General features: G+C 42.9%; 10 non-coding genes and 6 pseudogenes across 10 annotated transcripts; all 16 read right to left on the bottom strand.

Moving 5' to 3' along the window:
- Positions 1 to 247: 247 nt before the first annotated feature.
- On the bottom strand, positions 248 to 366 carry LOC142507742 (5S ribosomal RNA). The gene has a single exon (XR_012805990.1). It is a non-coding gene; the product is annotated as a 5S ribosomal RNA (ribosomal RNA).
- Positions 367 to 1051: 685 nt separating this feature from the next.
- On the bottom strand, positions 1052 to 1170 carry LOC142509381 (5S ribosomal RNA). Its single transcript, XR_012807558.1, has one exon. It is a non-coding gene; the product is annotated as a 5S ribosomal RNA (ribosomal RNA).
- A 683-nt stretch (positions 1171 to 1853) lies between these two features.
- LOC142510783 (5S ribosomal RNA) lies at positions 1854 to 1971 on the bottom strand (annotated as a pseudogene).
- A 683-nt stretch (positions 1972 to 2654) lies between these two features.
- Positions 2655 to 2773, bottom strand: LOC142510322 (5S ribosomal RNA). Its single transcript, XR_012808441.1, has one exon. It is a non-coding gene; the product is annotated as a 5S ribosomal RNA (ribosomal RNA).
- A 683-nt stretch (positions 2774 to 3456) lies between these two features.
- LOC142512027 (5S ribosomal RNA) lies at positions 3457 to 3574 on the bottom strand (annotated as a pseudogene).
- Positions 3575 to 4257: 683 nt separating this feature from the next.
- LOC142508552 (5S ribosomal RNA) lies at positions 4258 to 4376 on the bottom strand. Its single transcript, XR_012806759.1, has one exon. It is a non-coding gene; the product is annotated as a 5S ribosomal RNA (ribosomal RNA).
- A 1276-nt stretch (positions 4377 to 5652) lies between these two features.
- Positions 5653 to 5770, bottom strand: LOC142511482 (5S ribosomal RNA; annotated as a pseudogene).
- A 586-nt stretch (positions 5771 to 6356) lies between these two features.
- Positions 6357 to 6471, bottom strand: LOC142512893 (5S ribosomal RNA; annotated as a pseudogene).
- A 466-nt stretch (positions 6472 to 6937) lies between these two features.
- Positions 6938 to 7056, bottom strand: LOC142512182 (5S ribosomal RNA; annotated as a pseudogene).
- Positions 7057 to 7733: 677 nt separating this feature from the next.
- On the bottom strand, positions 7734 to 7852 carry LOC142507034 (5S ribosomal RNA). Its single transcript, XR_012805301.1, has one exon. It is a non-coding gene; the product is annotated as a 5S ribosomal RNA (ribosomal RNA).
- Positions 7853 to 8535: 683 nt separating this feature from the next.
- On the bottom strand, positions 8536 to 8654 carry LOC142508977 (5S ribosomal RNA). The gene has a single exon (XR_012807172.1). It is a non-coding gene; the product is annotated as a 5S ribosomal RNA (ribosomal RNA).
- Positions 8655 to 9337: 683 nt separating this feature from the next.
- LOC142508806 (5S ribosomal RNA) lies at positions 9338 to 9455 on the bottom strand. Its single transcript, XR_012807009.1, has one exon. It is a non-coding gene; the product is annotated as a 5S ribosomal RNA (ribosomal RNA).
- A 1833-nt stretch (positions 9456 to 11288) lies between these two features.
- On the bottom strand, positions 11289 to 11407 carry LOC142508891 (5S ribosomal RNA). Its single transcript, XR_012807089.1, has one exon. It is a non-coding gene; the product is annotated as a 5S ribosomal RNA (ribosomal RNA).
- Positions 11408 to 13262: 1855 nt separating this feature from the next.
- Positions 13263 to 13381, bottom strand: LOC142509985 (5S ribosomal RNA). The gene has a single exon (XR_012808127.1). It is a non-coding gene; the product is annotated as a 5S ribosomal RNA (ribosomal RNA).
- A 684-nt stretch (positions 13382 to 14065) lies between these two features.
- LOC142511917 (5S ribosomal RNA) lies at positions 14066 to 14185 on the bottom strand (annotated as a pseudogene).
- Positions 14186 to 14867: 682 nt separating this feature from the next.
- On the bottom strand, positions 14868 to 14985 carry LOC142509349 (5S ribosomal RNA). Its single transcript, XR_012807527.1, has one exon. It is a non-coding gene; the product is annotated as a 5S ribosomal RNA (ribosomal RNA).
- Between the last annotated feature and the right edge of the window lie 219 nt (positions 14986 to 15204).

Here is a 15204-nt window from a genome sequence, read left to right as displayed (position 1 = left end):
AGCGGAAAATCGCAAATTAGAGGGTCTTAGAGAAGGAATTCGGCTAAAATCTCGTCAGCTCATTGCTGAGTGACGAGTCTTGTTTGTTTTCCCGTTTACCATCAAATTAGCCTACAATTTTGTCCAAATCCGGCAGGGCCCGAGCTACGTTTATTTCACATGTCTTATCAGGTCCCGATCGAGATTCAGATGATTTGAGCCGAAAATCATCTGTCAACAAGTAATCAAAAATAGAAAAACACGTAAATGGGTGCAACACGAGGACATCCCAAGGGGTCACCCATCTTAGTACTGCTCTCGACCAAACACGCTTAACTTCGGAGTTCTAATGGGATCCGTTGCATTAGTGCTGGTATGATCGCACCCGACATTGAGTGGAATGTTTATTCTTATATCCCTCGAGTACGTGCGGCGTTGGCGGTGATGTACAACACGCGGCACTGCTCTCGCAAAATCAGAACCAAGAAGTTAAGCGTTTTGGCGCGATGGCAGAGCTAGGATGGGTGAGTTTCCTGGGAAGTCCTCGTGTCGCGACCGTTTACGTAAATTATAGCTAAAACAGTCGAAATAATTGTTTTTAATGAGTTAATCGTCTCCGGAGTAATCTGCGTCATACCCTTCCGCACAGAACCGGCTCACGACAACAAAAATCGCTAAATGTTCCCAGAAAATAGAAAAAAAAATTAAGATGAAGAAAATAGCGAATATAAAGCTATTATTATGCCTGGGATACGATAAAATGGAACCGGAATCGAATTTCGGACTTCCTAAGCGGATTTCTCGGGGAAACGGAAGCTCAACAGAAGCGGAAAATCGCAAATTAGAGTGTCTTAGAGAAGGAATTCGGCTAAAATCTCGCCAACTCATTGTAGAGCAATGAGTCTCGTTCGTTTGCCCGTTTACAATCAAATTAGGCTACAATTTTGTCCAAATCCGGCAGTGCCCGAGCTACGTTGATTTCACATGTCTTATCTGGTCACGATCGAGATTCAGATGATTTGAGCCGAAAATCGTCTGTCAACAAGTAATCAAAAACAGAAAAACACGAAAAGAGGTGCAACACGAGGACTTCCCAGAGGGTCACCCATCCTAGTACATCTCTCGTCCAAGCACGCTTAACTTCGGAGTTCTGATAGGATCCGGTACATTAGTGTTGGTATGATCGAACCCGACATTGAGTGGGACGTTTATTCTTATATCCTTCGAGTACGTGTGGCGCGGGCGGCGATAGACAACACGCGGCACTGCTCTCGCCCAATCAGAACCATGAAGTAAAGCATGCGGGCGCGATGGCAGAGCTAGGATGGGTGACCTCGCTGGGAATTCCGCGTGTCGCGACCGTTTACGTAAATTATCGCTAAAACAGTCGAAATAATTGTTTTTAATGAGTTTACCGTCTCCGGAGTAATTTGCGTCATACCTTTCCGCACAGAACCGGCTCACGACAACAAAAATCGCTAAATATTCCCCGAAAATAGAAAAAAAATAAGAAGAAGAAAATAGCGAATGTAAAGCTATTATTATGCCTGAGATACGATAAAATGGAACCGAAATCGAATTTCGGACTTCCTAAGCGGATTTCTCGAGGAAACAGAAGCTTAACAGAAGCGGAAAATCGCAAATTAGAGGGTCTTAGAGAAGTAATTCGGCTAAAATCTCGCCAGCTCATTGCGGAGTAATGAGTCTCGTTAGTTTGCCCGTTTACAATAAAATTAGGCTACAATTTTGTCCAAATCCGGCAGTGCCCGAGCTACGTTGATTTCACATGTCTTATCTGGTCCCGATCGAGATTCAGATTATTTGAGCCGAAAATCGTTTATCAACAAGTAATCAAAAATAGAAAAACACGAAAAGGGGTGCAACACGAGGACTTCCCAGGGGGTCACCCATCCTAGTACTGCTCTCGCCCAAGCACTCTAACTTCGGAGTCCTGATTGGATCCGGTGCATTAGTTCTAGAATGATCGCACCAGACATTGAGTGGGATGTTTATTCTTATATCCCTCGAGTACGTGTGGCGCGGGCGGCGATGGACAAAACGCGGCATTGCTCTTGCCCAATCAAAAGCAAGAAGTTAAGCGTTCTGGCGCGATGGCAGAGCTAGGATGGGTGACCTCCCTGGGAAATCCTCGTGTCTCGACCGTTTACGTAAATTATAGCTAAAAAAGTCGAAATAATTGTTTTTAATGAGTTAATCGTCTCCGGAGTAATCTGCGTCATACCCTTCCGCACAGAACCGACTCACGACAACAAAAATCGGTAAATGTTCCCAGAAAATTGAAAAAAAAATAAGAAGAAAAAAATAGCGAAGGTAAAGCTATTATTATGCCGGGGATACGATAAAATGGAACCAAAATTGAATTTTGGAATTCCTAAACGGATTTCTCGAGTAAACGGAAGCTTAACAGAAGCGGAAAATCTCAAATTAGAGAGTTTTAGAGAAGGAATTTGGCTTAAATCTCGCCAGCTCATTGCGGAGTAATGAGTCTCGTTCGTTTGCCCGTTTACAATCAAATTAGGCTACAATTTTGTCCAAATACGGCAGTGCCCTTGCTACATTGATTTCACATGTCTTATCTGGTCCCGATATAGATTCAGATGATTTAGCAGAAAATTTTCTGTCAACAAGTAATCAAAAATAGAAAAACACGAAAAGGGGTGCAACACGAGGACTTCCCAGGGGGTCATCCATCCTATTACTGCTCTCGCCCAAGCACGGTTAACTTCGGAGTTCTGATGGGATCCGTTCCATTAGAGCTGGTATGATCGCACCTGACATTAAGTAGGATGTTTATTCTTATATCCCTCGAGTACGTGTGGCGCGGGCAGCGATGGTCAACACGCGGCACTGCTCTCGCCCAATTAGAACCATGAAGTTAAGCTTTTTGGCGCGATAGCAGAGCAAGGATGGGTGACCTCCCTAGGAAGTCCTCGTGTTGCGATCGTTTACGTAAATTATGGATAAAACCGTCGAAATAATTGTTTTTAATGAGTTAACCGTCTTCGGAGTAATCTGCGTCATACCCTTCCGCACAGAACCGGCTCACGACAACAAAAATCGCTAAATGTTCCCAGAAAATAGAAAAAAAAATAAGAATAAGAAAATAGCGAATGTAAAGCTATTATTATGCCTGGGATACGATAAAATGAAACCGGAATCGAATTTCAGACTTCCTAAGCGGATTTCTCGAGGAAACGGAACATTAACAGAAGCGTAAAATCGCAAATTTGAGGGTCTTAGAGAAGGAATTCGGCTAAAATCTCTCCAGCTCATTGCGGAGTAATGAGTCTCGTTCATTTGCCCGTTTACATTCAAATTTAGCTACAGTTTTGTCCAAATCCGGCAAAGCCCGAGCTAGGTTGATTTCACATGACTTATCTTGTCCCGATCAAGATTCAGATGATTTGATCCGAAAATCGTCTGTAATAAGTAATCAAAAATAGAAAAACACCAAAAGTTGTGCAACACGAAGACTTCCCAGGGGTCACCCATACTAGTACTGCTCTCGCCCAAGCACGCTTAACTTCAGAGTCCTGATGGGATCTAGTGCATTAGTGCTTTTATGATCGCACCCGACATTGTGTGGGATGTTTATTCTTAAATCCATCGAGTACATGTGCCGCGGGCGGCGATGGACAACACGCGGCACTGCTCTCGCCCAATTAGAACCATGAAGTTAAGCGTTCTGGCGCGATGGCAAAGCTAGGATGGGTGACCTCCCTTGGAATTCCTCGTGTCGCGACCGTTTACGTAAATTATAGTTAAAACAATCGAAATAGTTGTTTTTAATGAGTTAACCGTTTCCGGAGTAATCTGCGTTATACCCTTCCGCACAGAACCGGCTCACGACAACAAAAATCGCTAAATGTTCCCAGAAAATAGAAAAAAAATAAGATGAAGAAAATAGCGAATGTAAAGCTATTATTATGCCTGGGATACGATAAAATGGAACCGGAATCGAATTTTGGACTTTCTAAACGGATTTCTCGAGGAAACAGAAGCTTAACAGAAGCGGAAAATCGCAAATTCGAGGGTCTTAGAAAAAGAATTCGGCTAAAATCTCGCCAGCTCATTGCGGAGTAATGAGTCTCGTTCGTTTGCCCGTTTACAATTAAATTTAGCTACAATTTTGTCCAAATACGGCAATGCCCGAGCTAGGTTGATTTCACATGACTTATCTTGTCCTGATCGAGATTCAGATGATTTGAGCCGAAAATCGTCTGTCAACAAGTAATCAAAAATAGAAAAACACGAAAATGGGTGCAACACGAAGACTTCCCAGGGGGTCACCTATTCTAGTACTGCTCTCGCCCAAGCACGCTTAACTTCGGAGTTCTCATGCGATCCGGTGCATTATTGCTGGTATGATCACACCCGACATTTAGTGGGATGTTTATTCTTATATCCCTCGAGTACGTGTGGCGCGGGCGGCGATGGACAACACGCGGAACTGCTCTCGTCCAATCAGAACCATGAAGTTAAGCGTTCTGGCGTGATGGCAGAGCTAGGATGGGTGACCTCCCTGGAAAAATCCTCGTGTCGCGACCGTGTACGTAAATTATAGCTAAAACAGTCGAAATAATTGTTTTTAATGAGTTAACCGTCTCCGGAGTAATCTGCGTCATACCCTTCCGCACAGAACCGGCTCACGACAACAAAAATCGCTAATGTTCCAATAAAATATAAAAAAAATAAGATGAAGAAAAGAGCGAATGTAAAGCTATTATTATGCTTGGGATACGATAAAATGGAACCGGAATCGAATTTCGGACTTCTTAAACGGATTTCTCGAGGAAAAACGGAACAATTTTGTCCAAATCCGGCATTGCCCGAGCTACGTTGATTTCACATGTTTTATCTGGTCACGATCGAGATTCGGATGATTTGTGCCGAAAATCGTCTGTCAACAGGTAATCAAAAATAGAAAAACACGAAAAGGGATGCATTAGTGCTGGTATGATCGCACCCGACATTGAGTGGGATGTTTATTCTTATATCCCTCGAGTACGTGTGGCGTAGGCGGCGATGGACAACACGCGTCACTGCTCTCGCCCAATCAGAACCATGAAGTTAAGCGTTCTGACGCGATGGCAGAGCTAGGATGGGTGACCTCCCTGGGTAGTCCTCGTGTCGCGACCGTTTACGTAAATTATGGATAAAACAGTCGAAATAATTGTTTTTAATGAGTTAATCGTCTCCGGAGTAATCTGCGTCATACCCTTCCGCACAGAACCGGCTCACGAAAACAAAAATCGCTAAATGTTCCCAAAAAATAGAAAAAAAAATAAGAAGAAGAAAATAGCGAATGTAAATCTATTATTATGCCTGTGATACGACAAAATGGAACAGGAATCGAATTTCGGTCTTCCTAAACGGATTTTTCTTGGAAACAGAAGCTTAACAGAAGCGGAAAATCGCAAATTAAAGGGTCTTAAAGAAGGAATTCGGCTAAAATCTCGCCAGCTCCTTCTGGAGATATGAATCTCGTTCGTTTGCCCGTTTACATTTAAATTAGGCTACAATTTTGTCCAAATCCGACAGTGTCCGAGCTACGCTGATTTCTCATGTATTATCTGGTCCCGATCGAGATTCAGATGATTTGAACCGAAAATAGTCTGTAAAAAAGTAATCAAAAATAGAAAAACACGAAAAGGGGTGCGACACGAGGACTTCCCAAGGGGTCACAATCCTAGTACTGCTCTCGCTCAAGAACGCTTAACTTTGGAGTTCTGATGGGATCCGGTGCATTAGTGCTGCTATTATCGCACCTGACATTGAGTGGGATGTTTATTCTTATATCCCTCGAGTACGTGTGGCGCGGGCGGCGATGGACAACACGCGGCACTGCTCTCGCCCAAAAAGAGTCGAAATAATTATTTTTAACGAGTTAACCGTCTCCAGAGTAATCTGCGTCATACCCTTCCGCACAGAACCGGCTCACGACAACAAAAATCGCTAAATGTTCACAGAAAATAGAAAAAAAAAATAAGAAGAAGAAAATAGCAAATGTAAAGCTATTATTATGCCTGGGATACGATAAAATGGAAGCGGAATCGAATTTTGGACTTCCTAAACGGATTTCTCGCGGATACGGAAGCTTAACAGAAGCGGAAAATCGCAAATTAGAGGGTCTTATGGAAGGAATTCGGTTAAAATCTCGCCAGCTCATTGCGGAGTAATGAGTCTCGTTCGTTTGCCCGTTTACAATCAAATTAGCCTACAATTTTGTCCAAATCCGGCAGTGCCCGAGCTACGTTGATTTCACATGTCTTATCTGGTCCCGATTGAGATTCAGATGATTTGAGCCGAAAATCGTCTGTCAACAAGTAATCAAATATAGAAAAACACGAAAAGGGGTGCAACACGAGGACTTCCCAGGGGGTCACCCATCCTAGTACTACTCTTCCCAAGCACGCTTAACTTCGGAGTTCTGATGGGATCAGGTAAATTAGTGCTGTTATTTTTAACGAGTTAACCGTCTCCAGAGTAATCTGCGTCATACCCTTCCGCACAGAACCGGCTTTCGACAACAAAAATCGTTAAATGTTCACAGAAAATAGAAAAAAAAAATAAGAAGAAGAAAATAGCTAATGTATAGTTATTATTATGCCTGGGATACGATAAAATGGAAGCGGAATCGAATTTTGGACTTCCGAAACGGATTTCTCGCGGATACGGAAGCTTAACAGAAGCGGAAAATCGCAAATTAGAGGGTCATATGGAAGGAATTCGGTTAAAATCTCGCCAGCTCATTGCGGAGTAATGAGTCTTGTTCGTTTGCCCGTTTACAATCAAATTAGGCTACAATTTTGTCCAAATCCGGTAGTGCCCGAGCTACTTTCATTTCACATGTCTTATATGGTCCCGATCGAGATTCAGATGATTCGAGCCAAAAATCGTCTGTCGACAAGTAATCAAAAATAGAAAAACACGAAAAAGGGTGCCAAACTTGGACTTCCCAGGGGGTCACCCATCCTATTATTGCACTCGCCCAAGCACGCTTAACTTCGTAGTTCTGCTGAGATCCGGAGCATTAGTGCTGGTATGATCGCACCCGACCTTGAGTGGGATGTTTATTCTTATATCCCTCGAGTACGTGTGGCGCGGGCGGCGATGGACAACACGCGGCACTGCTCTCGCCAAATCAGAACCATGAAGTTAAGCGTTCTGGCAGAGCTAGGATGGGTGACTTCCCTAGAAATTCCTCGTGTCGCGACCGTTAACGTAAATTAGGGCTAAACTAGTCGAAATAATTGTTTTTGATGAGTTAACTGCCTCAGGAGTAATTTGTGTCATACCCTTCTGCACAGAACCGGCTCACGACAACAAAAATCGCTAAATGTTCTCAGAAAATAGAAAAAAAAAATAAGAAGAAGAAAATAGCGAATGTAAAGCTATTATTATGAGAGGGATACGATAAAATGGAACCGCAATCGAATTTCAAACTTCCTAAGCGGATTTCTCGAGGACACGGAAGCTTAACAGAAGCGGAAAATCGCAAATTAGAGGGTCTTAGAGAAGGAATTCGGCTAAAATCTCGCCACCTCATTGCGGAGTAATGAGTCTCGTTCGTTTGCCCATTTACAATCAAATTAGCCTACAATTTTGTCCAAATCCAGCAGTGTCCGAGCTACGTTGATTTCACATGTCATATATTGTCCCGATCGAGATTCAGATGATTTGAGCCAAAAATCGTCTGTCAAAAAATAATCAAAAATAGAAAAACACGAAAAGGGGTGCAACACGAGGACTTCCTAGGGGGTCACCCATCCTAGTACTGCTCTCGCCCAAGCACGCTTAACGTCGGAGTTCTGATGAGATCCGGTGCATTAGTGCTTGTTTGATAGCACCCGACATTGAGTGGGATGTTTATTCTTATATCCCACGAGTACGTGTGGCGCGGGCGGCGATGGACAACACGCGGCACTGCTCTCGCCTAATAAGAACCATGAAGTTAAGCGTTCTAGCGCGATGGCAGAGCTAGGATGGGTGACCTCCTTGAGAAGTCATCGTGTCGCGACCGTTTACGTAAATTATATTAAAAACAGTCTAAATAATTGTTTTTAATGAGTTAACCGCTTCCGGAGTAATCTGTGTCATACCCTTCCGCACAGAACTGGCTTACGACAATAAAAATCGCAAAATGTTCCCAGAAAATAGAAAAAAAATAAGAAGAAGAAAATAGCGAATGTAAAGCTATTATTATGCTTGGGATACGATAAAATGGAACCGTAATTAAATTTCGGACTTCCTAAGCGGATTTCTCGAGGAAACAGAAGCTTAACAGAAGCGGAAAATCGCAAATTAGAGGGTCTTAGAAAAATAATTCGGCTAAAATCCCGCAAGCTAATCGCGGAGTAATGAGTTTCGTTCGTTTGCCCGTTTACAATCAAATTAGGCTACAATTTTGTCCAAATCCGGCTGTGCCCGAGCTACGTTGATTTCACATGTCTTATCTGGTTCCGATCGAGATTCAGATGATTTGAGCCGAAAATCGTCTGTCAACAAGTAATCAAAGATAGAAAAACACAAAAAGAGTTGCTACACGAGGACTTCCAAGAGGGTCACCCATCCCAGTACTGCTCTCGTCCAAGCACGCTTAAATTCGGAGTTCTGATGGGATCCAGTGCATTAGTGCTGGTATGATCGCACCCGACATTGAGTGGGATGTTTATTCTTATATCCCTCGAGTACGTGTGGCGCGGGCGCCGATGGACAACACGCGGCACTGCTCTCGCCCAATCAGAACCATGAAGTTAAGCGTTCTGGCTTGATGGCAGAGCTAGGATGGGTGACCGCCCTTGGAAGTCCTCGTGTCGCGAATGTTTACGTAAATTAAAGCTAAAACAGTTGAAATAATTGTTTTTAGCGAGTAAACCGTCTCCTGAGTAATCTACGTCATACCCTTCCGCACATAACCGGCTCACTACAACAAAAATCGCTAAATGTTCCCAGTAAATAGAAAAAAAATAAGAAGAAGAAAATAGCGAATGTAAAGCTATTATTATGCCTGGGATACGATAAAATTGAACCGGAATCGAATTTCGGACTTCCTAAGCAGATTTCTCGAGGAAACGAAAGCTTAACAGAAGCGAAAAATCACAAATTAGAGGGTCTTAGAGAAGGAATTCGGCTAAAATCTTGCCAGTTCATTGCGGGGTAATGAGTCTCCTTCGTTTGCCCGTTTACAATCAAATTAGCATACAATTTTGTCCAAATCCGGCAGTTCCCGAGATATATTGATTTCACATGTCTTATCTGGTCCCGATCGAGATTCAGATGATTTGAGCCGAAAATCGTCTGTCAACAAGTAATCAAAAATAGAAAAACACGAAAAAGGGTGCAAAACGTGGACTACCCAGGGGTCACCCATTCTAGTACTGCTATCGCCCAAGCACGCTTAACTTCGAAGTTCTGATGGGATCCGGTGCATTAGTGCTGGTATGATCGCACCCGACATTGAGTGTGATGTTTATTCTTATATCCCTCGAGTACGTGTGGTGCGGGCGGCAATGGACAACACGCGGCACTGCTCTCGCTCAATCAGAACCAGGAAGTTAAGCGTTCTGGCGCGATGGAAGAGCTAGGATGGGTGACCTCCATGGGAAGTCCTCGTGTCGCGACCGTTTACGTAAATTATACCGAAAAAAGTCGAAATAATTGTTTTTAATGATTTAACCGTCTCCGGAGTAATCTGCGTCATACCCTTCCGCACAGAACCAGCTCTCGAAAACAAAACTCGCTAAATGTTCCCAGAAAATAGAAAAAAAAAATAAGAAGAAGAAAATAGCGAATGTAAAGCTATTATTATGCTTGGGATACGATAAAATGGAACCGGAATCAAATTTCGGACTTCCTAAACGAATTTTTCGAGGAAACGGAAGCTTAACAGAAGCGGAAAATCGCATATTAGAGGGTCTTAGAGAAGGAATTCGGCTAAAATCTCGCCAGCTCATTGCGGATTAAAGAGTCTCGTTCGTTTGCCCGTTTACAATCAAATTAGGCTACAATTTTGTCCAAATCCGGCAGTGCCCGAGCTACGTTGATTTCACATGACTTATCTGGTCCCGATCGAGATTCAGATGATTTGAACTGAAAATCGTCTGTCAACAAGTAATCAAAACCATGAAGTTAAGCGTTCTGGGGCGATGGCAGAGCTAGGATGGGTGACCTCCCTGGGAAATCCTCGTGTCGCGACCGTATACGTAAATTATGGATAAAACAGTCGAAATAATTGTTTTTAATGAATTAACCATCTCCGGCGTAATCTACTTCATACCCTTCCACACAGAACCGGCTCACCACAACAAAAATCGCTAAATGTTCCCAGAAAATAGAAAAAAAATTAAGAAGAAGAAAATAGCGAATGTAAAGCTATTATTATGCCTGGGATACGATTAAAATGGAACCGGAATTGAATTTCGAACTTCCTAAGCGGATTTCTCGAGGAAACGGAAGCTTAACAAAAGCGGAAAATCGCAAATTAGAGGGTCTTAGATAAGGAATTCGGCTAAAATCTCGCCAGCTCATTGCGGAGTAATGAGTCTCGTTTGTTTGCCCGTTTACAATCAAATTAGGCTACAATTTTGTCCAAATCCGGCAGTGCCCGAGCTACGTTGATTTCACATGTCTTATCTGGTCCCGATCGAGATTCAGATGATTTGAGCCGAAAATCGTCTGTCAACAAGTAATGAAAACCATGAAGTTAAGCGTTCTGACGCGATGGCAGAGTTAGGATGGCTGACCTCCCTGGGAAGTCCTCGTGTCGCGACCGTTTACATAAATTATGGATAAAACAGTCAAAATAATTGGTTTTAATGAGTTAACCATCTCCGGAGTAATCTACGTCATGCCCTTCCGCACAGAACCGGCTCTCGAAATCAAAACTCGCTAAATGTTCCCAGAAAATAGAAAAAAAAAATAAGAATAAGAAAATAGCGAATGTAAAGCTATTATTATGCTTGGGATACAATAAAATGGAACCGGAATCAAATTTCGGACTTCCTAAACGGATTTTTCGAGGAAATTGAAGCTTAACAGAAGCGGAAAATCGTAAATTAGAGGGATTTAGAGAAAGAATTCGGCTAAAATCTTGCCAGCTCATTGCGGTGTAATGAGTCTCGTTCGTTTGCCCGTTTACAATCAAATTAGCCTACAATTTTGCCCAAATCCGGAAGTGCCCGAGCTACGTTGATTTCACTTGTCTTATCTGGTCCTGATCGAGATTAAGATGATTTGAGCCGAAAATCGTCTGTCAACAAGTAATCAAAAATAGAAAAACACGAAAAGGGGTGCAAAACGTGGACTTCCAAGGGGGTCACCCATCCTAGTACTGCTCTCGACCAAGCACACTTAACTTCAAATTTCTGATGGGATCCGGTGCATTAGTGCTGGTATGATCACACCCGACAATGAGTGGGATGTTTATTCTTATATCTCTCGAGAACGTGTAGAGCCGGCGGCGATGGACAACACGAGGCACAGCTCTCGCCCAATCAAAACCATGAAGTTAAGCGTTCTGGCGCGATGGCAGAGCTAGGATGGGTGACCTCCCTGAGAAGTCCTCGTGTCGCGACCTGAGAAGTCCTCGTGTCGCGACCGTTTACGTAAATTATGGATAAAACAGTCAAAATAATTGTTTTTAATGAGTTAACCATCTCCGGCGTAATCTACGTCATACCCTTCCACACAGAACCGGCTCATGACAACAAAAATCGTTAAATGTTCCCAGAAAATAGAAAAAAAATTAAGAAGGAGAAAATAGCGAATGTAAAGCTATTATTTTGCCTGGGATACGATTAAAATGGAACCGGAATCGAATTTCGAACTTCCTAAGCGGATTTCTCGAGGAAACGGAAGCTTAACAAAAGCGGAAAATCGCAAATTAGAGGGTCTTAGAGAAGGAATTCGGCTAAAATCTCGCCAGCTCATTGCGGAGTAATGAGTCTCGTTTGTTTGCCCGTTTACAATCAAATTAGGCTACAATTTTGTCCAAATCCGGCAGTGCCCGAGCTACGTTGATTTCACATGTCTTATCTAGTCCCGATCGAGATTCAGATGATTTGAACTGAAAATCGTCTGTCAACAAGTAATCAAAACCATGAAGTTAAGCGTTCTGGGGCGATGGCAGAGCTAGGATGGGTGACCTCCCGGGGAAGTCCTCGTGTCGCGACCGTTTACGTAAATTATGGATAAAACAGTCGAAATAATTGTTTTTAATGAGTTAACTATCTCCGGCGTAATCTACTTCATACCCTTCCACACAGAACCGGCTCACCACAACAAAAAACGCTAAATGTTCCCAGAAAATAGAAAAAAAATTAAGAAGAAGAAAATAGCGAATGTAAAGCTATTATTATGCCTGGGATACGATAAAATTGAACCGGAATCGAATTTCGAACTTCCTAAGCGGATTTCTCGAGGAAACGGAAGCTTAACAAAAGCGGAAAATCGCAAATTAGAGGGTCTTAGAGAAGGAATTCGGCTAAAATCTCGCCAGCTCATTGCGGAGTAATGAGTCTCGTTTGTTTGCCCGTTTACAATCAAATTAGGGTACAATTTTGTCCAAATCCGGCAGTGCCCGAGCTACGTTGATTTCACATGTCTTATCTGGTCTCGATCGAGATTCAGATGATTTGAGACGAAAATCGTCTGTCAACAAGTAATGAAAACCATGAAGTTAAGCGTTCTGGCGCGATGGTAGAGTTAGGATGGCTGACCTCCCTGGGAAGTCCTCGTGTCGCGACCGTTTACGTAAATTATGGATAAAACAGTCAAAATAATTGTTTTTAATGAGTTAACAATCTCCGGAGTAATCTACGTCATGCCCTTCCGCACAGAACCGGCTCTCGAAAACAAAACTCGCTAAATGTTCCCAGAAAATAGAAAAAAAAAATAAGAAGAAGAAAATAGCGAATGTAAAGCTATTATTATGCTTGGGATACGATAAAATGGAACCGGAATCAAATTTCCGACTTCCTAAACGGATTTTTCGAGGAAACGGAAGCTTAACAGAAGCGGAAAATCGTAAATTAGAGGGATTTAGAGAAAAAATTCGGCTAAAATCTTGCCAGCTCATTGCGGTGTAATGAGTCTCGTTCGTTTGCCCGTTTACAATCAAATTAGCCTACAATTTTGTCCAAATCCGGCAGTGCCCGAGCTACGTTGATTTCACTTGTCTTATCTTGTCCTGATCGAGATTCAGATGATTTGAGCCGATAATCGTCTGTCAACAAGTAATCAAAAATAGAAAAACACGAAAAGGGGTGCAAAACGTAGACTTCCAAGGGGGTCACCCATCCTAGTACTGCTCTCGACCAAGCACACTTAACTTCAAATTTCTGATGGGATCCGGTGCATTAGTGCTGGTATGATCACACCCGACAATGAGTGGGATGTTTATTCTTATATCTCTCGAGAACGTGTAGAGCGGGCGGCGATGGACAACACGAGTCACAGCTCTCGCCCAATCAGAACCATGAAGTTAAGCGTTCTGGCGCGATGGCAGAGCTAGGATGGTTGACCTCTCTGAGAAGTCCTCGTGTCGCGACCGTTTACGTAAATTATGGATAAAACAGTCAAAATAATTGTTTTTAATGATTTAACCATCTCCGGCGTAATCTACGTCATACCCTTCCACACAGAACCGGCTCATGACAACAAAAATCGTTAAATGTTCCCAGAAAATAGAAAAAAAATTAAGAAGGAGAAAATAGCGAATGTAAAGCTATTATTTTGCCTGGGATACGATAAAATGGAACCGGAATCCAATTTCGAACTTCCTAAGCGGATTTCTCGAGGAAACGGAAGCTTAACAGAAGCGAAAAATCGCAAATTAGAGGGTCTTAGAGATGGAATTCGGCTAAAATCTCCCCAGCTCATTGCGGATTAATGAGTCTCGTTTGTTTGCCCGTTTACAATCAAATTAGGCTACAATTTTGTCCAAATCCGGCAGTGCCCGATGTACGTTGATTTCACATGTCTTATCTGGTCCCGATCGAGATTCAGATGATTTGAGACGAAAATCGTCTGTCAACAAGTAATCAAATATAGAAAAACACGAAAAGGGGTGCAACACGAGGACTTCCCAGGGGGTCACCCATCTTAGTAGCTGCTCTCTCCCAATCACGCTTAACTTCGTAGTTCTAATGGGATCCGGTGCATTAGTGCTGGTATGATCGCACTTGACATTGAGTGGGATGTTTATTCTTATATTCCTCGCGTACATGCGGAGCGGGCGGCGATGGACAACACGCGGCACTGCTCTTGCCTAATCAGAACCATGAAGTTAAGCGTTCTGGCGCGATGGCAGAGCTAGGATGGTTGACCTCCCTGGGAAGTCCTCGTGTCGCGATCGTTTACGTAAATTATGGATAAAACATTCGAAATAAATCTTTTTAATGAGTTAACCATCTCCGGAGTAATCTACGTCATAACCTTCCGCATAGAACCGGCTCACTACAACAAAAATTGCTAAATGTTCCCAGAAAATAGAAAAAAAATAAGAAGAAAAAAATAGCGAATGTAAAGCTATTATTATGCCTGGGATACGATAAAATGGAACCGAAATCGAATTTCGGACTTCCTAATCGGATTTCTCGATGAAAAAGGATCTTAAAAGAAGCGGAAAATCGCAAATCAGAGGGTCTTAGAGAAGGAATTCGGCTAAAATCTCGTCAGCTCATTGCGGAGTAGCAAGTCTCGTTCGTTTGCCCGTTTACAATCAAATTAGGCTACAATTTTGTCCAAATCCGGCAGTGCCCGAGCTACGTTGATTTCACATGTCTTATCTGGTTCCGATCGAGATTCAGATGATTTGAGCCGAAAATCGTCTGTCAACAAGTAATCAAAATAGAAAAACGCGAAAAGGGGTGCAACATGAGGACTTCCAGGGGGTCACCCATCCTAGTACTGCTCTCGCCTAAGCAGGGTTAACTTCGGAGTTCTGATGGGATCCGGTGTATTAGTGCTGGTATGATCGCACCCGACATTGAGTGGGATGTTTATTCTTATATCCCTCGAGTACGTGTGGAGCGGGCGGCAAGACAACACGTGGCACAGCACTCGTCCAACCAAAACCATGAAGTTAAGCGTTCTCGCGCGATGGCAGAGCTATTTTGGGTGACCTCCTTGGGAAGTCCTCGTGTAGCGACCGTTTACGTGAATTATGGATAAAACAGTCGAAATAATTATTTTTAATGAGTT

The sequence above is a fragment of the Primulina tabacum genome, chromosome 10 (genome assembly GCF_025594145.1).
Source record: "Primulina tabacum isolate GXHZ01 chromosome 10, ASM2559414v2, whole genome shotgun sequence".
NCBI classification, from domain to species: Eukaryota; Viridiplantae; Streptophyta; class Magnoliopsida; order Lamiales; family Gesneriaceae; genus Primulina; species Primulina tabacum.
Note: the sequence above shows the minus strand (reverse complement) of the source record. Positions and strands in the feature narration are given on the sequence as shown.